The sequence below is a fragment of the Castor canadensis genome, chromosome 9 (assembly GCF_047511655.1).
Source record: "Castor canadensis chromosome 9, mCasCan1.hap1v2, whole genome shotgun sequence".
Taxonomy (NCBI): domain Eukaryota; kingdom Metazoa; phylum Chordata; class Mammalia; order Rodentia; family Castoridae; genus Castor; species Castor canadensis.
The window spans coordinates 116,374,421-116,380,420 of NC_133394.1; the positions used below are offsets into that span (position 1 = coordinate 116,374,421).

The 6,000-nt window shown below is 40.1% G+C and overlaps 1 protein-coding gene across 2 annotated transcripts in view; it reads right to left on the reverse strand.

The window, feature by feature from the left end:
• Positions 1 to 1,436, reverse strand: part of Atp10d (ATPase phospholipid transporting 10D (putative)) — a 97,895-nt gene extending 96,459 nt beyond the window's left edge. The window contains exon 1 of one of the 2 annotated variants that reach the window (XM_020158431.2): positions 1,148 to 1,436. The gene's annotated coding sequence lies outside the window, so the exon portion shown is untranslated. The remainder of the gene's footprint in view (positions 1 to 1,147) is intronic. The other variant, XM_074042312.1, reaches the window with a different exon arrangement.
• Positions 1,437 to 6,000: the final 4,564 nt, after the last annotated feature.

Below are 6,000 nucleotides of genomic sequence, written 5' to 3' on the forward strand. Positions count from 1 at the left end.
TAGAAAACAGTCCAGAAGAAGCAGTTACTATCTTTTGGGGCGCTTAGCCTGAGGACTAGCTTGGGGCACTGAATGTGTTTCTCTGCTACAATGTTTATCTGTTACATTTTTGCTCTTTGCATGTCAACGAAGATTTTCTTTTTTTTATGATGTCATTCTTCACAGAAGTGTGATCTAGCCCAATTTAAAGGTGGATTCAGTAATACCGGTAGATAAGGAGCCTCTATCCTAGTTGGCCCATGTTTCAAGGTTGATTAGAGTCAGAAGCTTGCTCTATAAAATTGTTCCCTTCCTTGCAAAGAGCTATCATGAAAAGAGGTCAGAAAAAAAAAACCCTTTAATCTTATTTAGATGACATTCCTGAGCTGACATGTTCTGATGAATAAGAATCATTTAAATGCGTATTTTCTAAAAGTACATGTTTCCAAGTCAACAATAAGATTCTCCAGCCAGAGGAACTCATTAAACAACCCCCGTCTCTCTACTGTACATGGTAAAATATAACTACATGTTTCATAATGTAAAATGAAGGGCGCCCCAAATAACAACTAAGTTCTTCAAAGTTACTATTTGCGGGAAAGATTTTTCTTGGCGGGGGGTGGGGGGGCGGGTAGCAGTCCTTTCACAACTGTTTCAGAGCAAGTTCCAACACAAATACCTTTTTCTTCCTAAGGAATCATTTCGTGGTTTATTTGCTGGTCTAAATTACCTCTTCCTCAGCCTTAGGAGGGGGCGAGCAGAGAGCCAAAATGTCTTTAAATTACTGGATTTCACAAGGAATGACAAACGTGTGTGTGAGAGAGAGAGAGAAAGAGAGAGAGAAGGGGAGAGGGAGAGAGAAGAGAAGAGAAGAGAAGAGAAGAGAAGAGAAGAGAAGAGAAGAGAAGAGAAGAGAAGAGAAGAGAAGAGAAGAGAAGAGAATGATTTATCCTTTTACAAAACCCGGCTTTCAGAAAAGATAAAATAATTTCCCTACTGAAATCAAGTAACTGAAAGTGGTGCAATCGCTTCTCCATTTTTAAGTCCAATAACAGCCCAAAAGTCTAGTTTTGAGTCATGTCATCAAACTGGAGCGGGTGGGGGGTGGGGAGGGCAGAGGCAGCAGGGAAGCAGGGCTGGGAACAGGCAAAGGCTGCTCGCCGCTTACCGACTCCTTCCCGGGCACACATCACCGCATGACGACCGCGAGTCCCAGGATGCAAGAAAAGAGCCGAGCCCAGACCCCAAGAGTGGGGGCCAGTTATGCTTCCACACCAGCCATTTGCTTTGGGAAAAACAATCAAACAAAAACCCCACTTCTCAGGCAGCTCCCAAACTCAGTGGCCAGAGCCAGCGCTGGCGCACCCGGAGATCCTACGACCTAGTTCTCCCTCGCGTCCTCCTCCGCCTCCTCTACCTCCTCCTCCTCCTGGCCTCCCGCCCCGGAGCACCCCGCTTCCGCGAAACGCCAATCACCCGCGGCCCCGCCCCGTGACGTAGCGGGGGAGGAGTCTGGCGGCTGCACGGTCCCCAGCTCCAGCTGTTGGTCCAAGCTGAGGTCTGCCAGACGCAGGTGCCCCAGTGACCTGGAGTCCACACAGTGCCATCTCCGACTTTCACCTTGTAGTACAGACTGCCGGTACTATTCTTGATTTCCTGTAATTCTGTCAAACAATTCACTCATTTACCTAGACTTGAGACGCTTGACAATTATGTTTTTAGAAGATGAAGAGATTAATCCGAAAATTAATGTTACAGTTTTATAACTAGAAAAGAAATTGAGAAAAAGACCGCAGATCTGATTTGGTCTTCTTTTCTCACTCTATGCCCTTCTTTTCCTTTACTCAACGTGATGTGACTTTGTCCATCCATTTGCCAGGGTCCATATGCTTAAGGCTCATTTAAAAAAAAATTACGACTAAATAAATTGCAACCACCTCTCTGGTCTCTCAAAACTTCTAACCACCTAAATGCTTTGAGAAGGAAAACAGCTATTAGAAAAGACAGAACTTTCAGAATAATTCCGTACAAAAGCAAATACTCACTGGCTGCCTATTGTTTTATGCCATTCAAACATAAGAAGTGGAATAACTTCTAACTCTACCACTTTGTGCTTCTATCTTCCATTCTCTCAAATGTCTCTCAAACTTGCAGCAAGAGTGAGAAAACTAAATGATCACGCAAATGTTTGGCTGTTAATGAAGTACTCATTAGAACAGGCACAGGGAGCTGCAGAGGCCTGAACACTCTCCCAAATCAAGAGAGACCAAACAAGTTTTTGCACCCACAGAAAGGTACCTCTGCCATAAGGGGAGGAACAAGATCTGGGTGTGGCTTCCTGTAATGCCTGATGGAGGCCTCCTTCTGCAGGCAAGGGCAAATCTCTCAACCCTTAGTCAATTCCAGGGTAAACTCAGTCTTAGTATATAGCAGGCTTTCACTTGTGTGGCCTCTGAAATTCCTTGCCCTCATTGCACTTTTTTGCAGTTGCATGACTATTTCTAACATGATTTATGATGAAAACAATTTTCTACCTGGTAATCAGTCTTCTGAAGATACTTGAAACATGGGATGGACCTCCCTGACTTCCCCCAACCCCAGATCGGCATGGATGCAGCCTCAGTGGAGGACCTTTCTGGGCATGTGCATACCTGGACCCACAGGCATGCAGCTGACATTCTCAGACTATTTAGATTGTTTAAATCAGTGATTCTAGCTCGCTGTGCATCAGAGTCAGCTAGTGGTGCCAAGGCCCCACCCGGCCAATTAAACTGGAATTTCTATGGGTGGGGTGTGGGCCATTCCTGACTGTCTTTTTTAAAGTTCTCTTCATGATACTAATGTACAGCAAGGATTGAGAATCACTAAGACCTGAATTATTGTCTTAGAGGACAATGTCTTCCCCATTATGTTTAAGCAAAAACATACATAGCTGAATAATGTGAAATCATTTGTAATACAATTTATCCTTATATACCATCTTTATACATTTGTATATTTTAATATAAATGTAGAAAATCTGTAGCAAAAAGAATATCAGAATTATTCACTCAGGGGAAAGAGGGAGATGGGAGTAACTGACTTTCTGTTTATATCTGTATCATTTGAATGAACAAAAGGAGTTTGTATCTTGTCTGTAATTTAAAATATATCTAACCAAAATTTAAAATTAATTCTTACAAATAAAGCCCATTAGAAATGGCCATTGCTTAAGTGTGTTTTCAGCTTGTTTGCTAGGGTTTCTGTTTGTTTGTTTGCTTTCAGGCTTTTTTACTTTGTGTTTGCACATGCTCCTCTGACATCCAATTTTTCTCTTGAGTTATTTCCATTTTGTTAAAAAAAAAAAGCCATGAAAGCCCTAAGTTGAGAACAGGGAGCTGGTGGCTCACTCCTGTAATCCTAGATACTCAGGAAGCAGGTATCAGCCGAAGCAAATAGTCCTTAAGACCCTATCTCGAAAACACCCAACATGAAACAGGACTGGCTGAGTGGTTCAAATGGAAAAGTGCCTGCCTAGCAAGCATGAGGCCCTGAGTCCAAACCCCAGTACCACCAAAACAACAACAACAACAAAAAGCTAAGTCTAAAACAAGACATTAGTTACTTCAATCTAAGTAATCCATATAGTCATTTCTAAAATTAAAATGTATTCACTTTCTTATAATTTCAGAAACATTCAATTTTAGTGTATTTCTCATGAAGCCTTTTAAAAAACAGTACTGAAAGTATACATTATAGAGCTAAGAAAATATCTTTTCCAGAAGGAAATAGCTTCATAATTAATTGCTAATGGGAAAAGCATGAAATAACAGTTCCTTGTCTAGACGTACTGGATTTTAAATCTTAGCTGTGAATATATTTAGATAATAAGAGCCATAGGTAAAATGGATCCAATAATATCTATCTCAGTGTTATTAAGCTTATATGAAGTCAGATAGCTGAAGTGCTTAATGCTGTGTAAAAGACATAATAGGTATTTAATAACTGACAGTTATAAATTCACTGGATTCTATTTTCTCCTCTCTTAAGTATTCTCAAAAATTACTATGGCAGCAGCAGACTAAGAACTATCAGAAGAAATTTTTATAAAACTGTAAACATAATTCTTCCTACTTGATCATGATACTTGTCCAGTTATATGTGAAAGAGAAATATTTCCATTCTTTGAGTCCATTCCTTTCACATGTTGTTTGAAAATATTGTGCATAGATCAGTGTTTCCTAAAGTGGCACACAAGCTGATTTTTTCATGATTCATAACCAATAACCACTTCTTTTTCTCTGTACTTATTAACAGGGGCATGACTCAAACATGGATTAGGACATTTCCCACGATAAGATTTTGGATTAACGAGAGAGAGAGAGAGAGAGAGAGAGAGAGAGAGAGAGAGAGAAAGAGAGAGAGAGAGAGAAAGAGAGAGAGAAATCAGTGTTTATAATTATTTCCCTTGTAGATGAGCCCTGATTTTAATAACATTATCACAGGATTTTCTGTCTCCATGTTTACTCTCTTTAATATTTGCTGAGTGCTAATGGACCATTTCAATGTCAACTTCATTCAGTCTTCTTCTCAGGGCTATCAGGGTCATTCTTCATTCAGAGATGAGAAATTCAAGGCACAGAGAAATGGAACTTACCCAAGATGTCAAGATAATGAAACAGAGCCATAAAATGGCAACTTCCTTCCTCCTAAAATCTGTCTAAGCTTTTTTTCAGGGCAAAAGTACAGAACCATAGGACATGACCTAAATGACCTTGAGAGCCCAGGATATCATCAGTAGTTGCAGGAGGGACAAGAATTATCCAAAAGTTCCATCTGCACGGACTACCCTACCAAGACCAAGACCCCTAGGTACAACCAATCAGCCCTCTGTTTCCCTTTATCCTGAGCTACTTAAATTCTTTCACTGGAAACAATAGGGGAGACAGATTAGAGTAAGACTCTCTCTCCTTGTTGGTTCACCTTCAGTAATGCTCTTTTTGCAAAAATTCGATGCTGTAATATTGGTTGGGTTCTATGTGTGTCAGGCAGTAAGCCCTTGTTGTGTTTCAATAACAGATGAAAGAATTGGCCTGAGAACAAACCTTCTTAGTCCCAGCATTATATTGAGGCTAAGATCACAGGTTTCATGAATTAGTATAGTGCACATTAATTGACTTTTGGGGGAAGAAAGTAACTATGGTATGACTCTAACTGCCTTTTTGAGAACAGAAATTCTTTATTTTTAGAAATAACAAGACTGTATATATTATTGTTGCTAGTTTCAAACTTACACACAAATTTCAGGTGTGTACATTTTTTAAAAAAGGAATTACATTACTTTTTGTATATCAGCTGAGTTCCTTTCTTCCATAATAGAACAGGTTGTCCTCCAGCCTTGTAAAAATCTTTGACATGCAATGATTACACAGAATGCCAGGAAGGAAAGCTCCACATTGGCAGACATCCCAGCTGGCTCCAGAGTTTCAATAAGCCCTCAATTCCTTTTTGATCCTGTTTGTAATGTAAAGAAAAACACTGACAACAGGGCAATAGCAGAATTTTTTCTATGATCAATGGCTTTTCATTCTAGGAAAGACAATTCATCATTCTCTTACTTAGATAAGGATAGGTCTTAAAGATTAGGTCTGAACAGGTGTAGTTGAGACCAAGAAGTATACATTTCTCTAGGTAAAATTTATTTCCCGTATTGACTAGAGAGGCAGGATTTGGGGGGCTTTGGACAGATGAAAGGATGGGAGATAGTTTTACATAGAGAGAAAATGAGATCTAGCCTTCAATAAATGATACATAGTCTTGGGGCAGAAGTGGGAGAAGACTAATGACAAATTCCTATTGCCAAGTGACTTCAGAAAGTATGTTTAATATACACTTCTAAGATGATTCATCTTCTGTGGTACTGTATTCTTCACAAATCAGAGTTCTCCGAACAACAGACCAGGGGTATATTGCAAGATAAGAATCTTTCAGCTCCCAGGACTGTTGAAGGGGAGGGGGTAACTGAGGTCTCTGGAGATCATC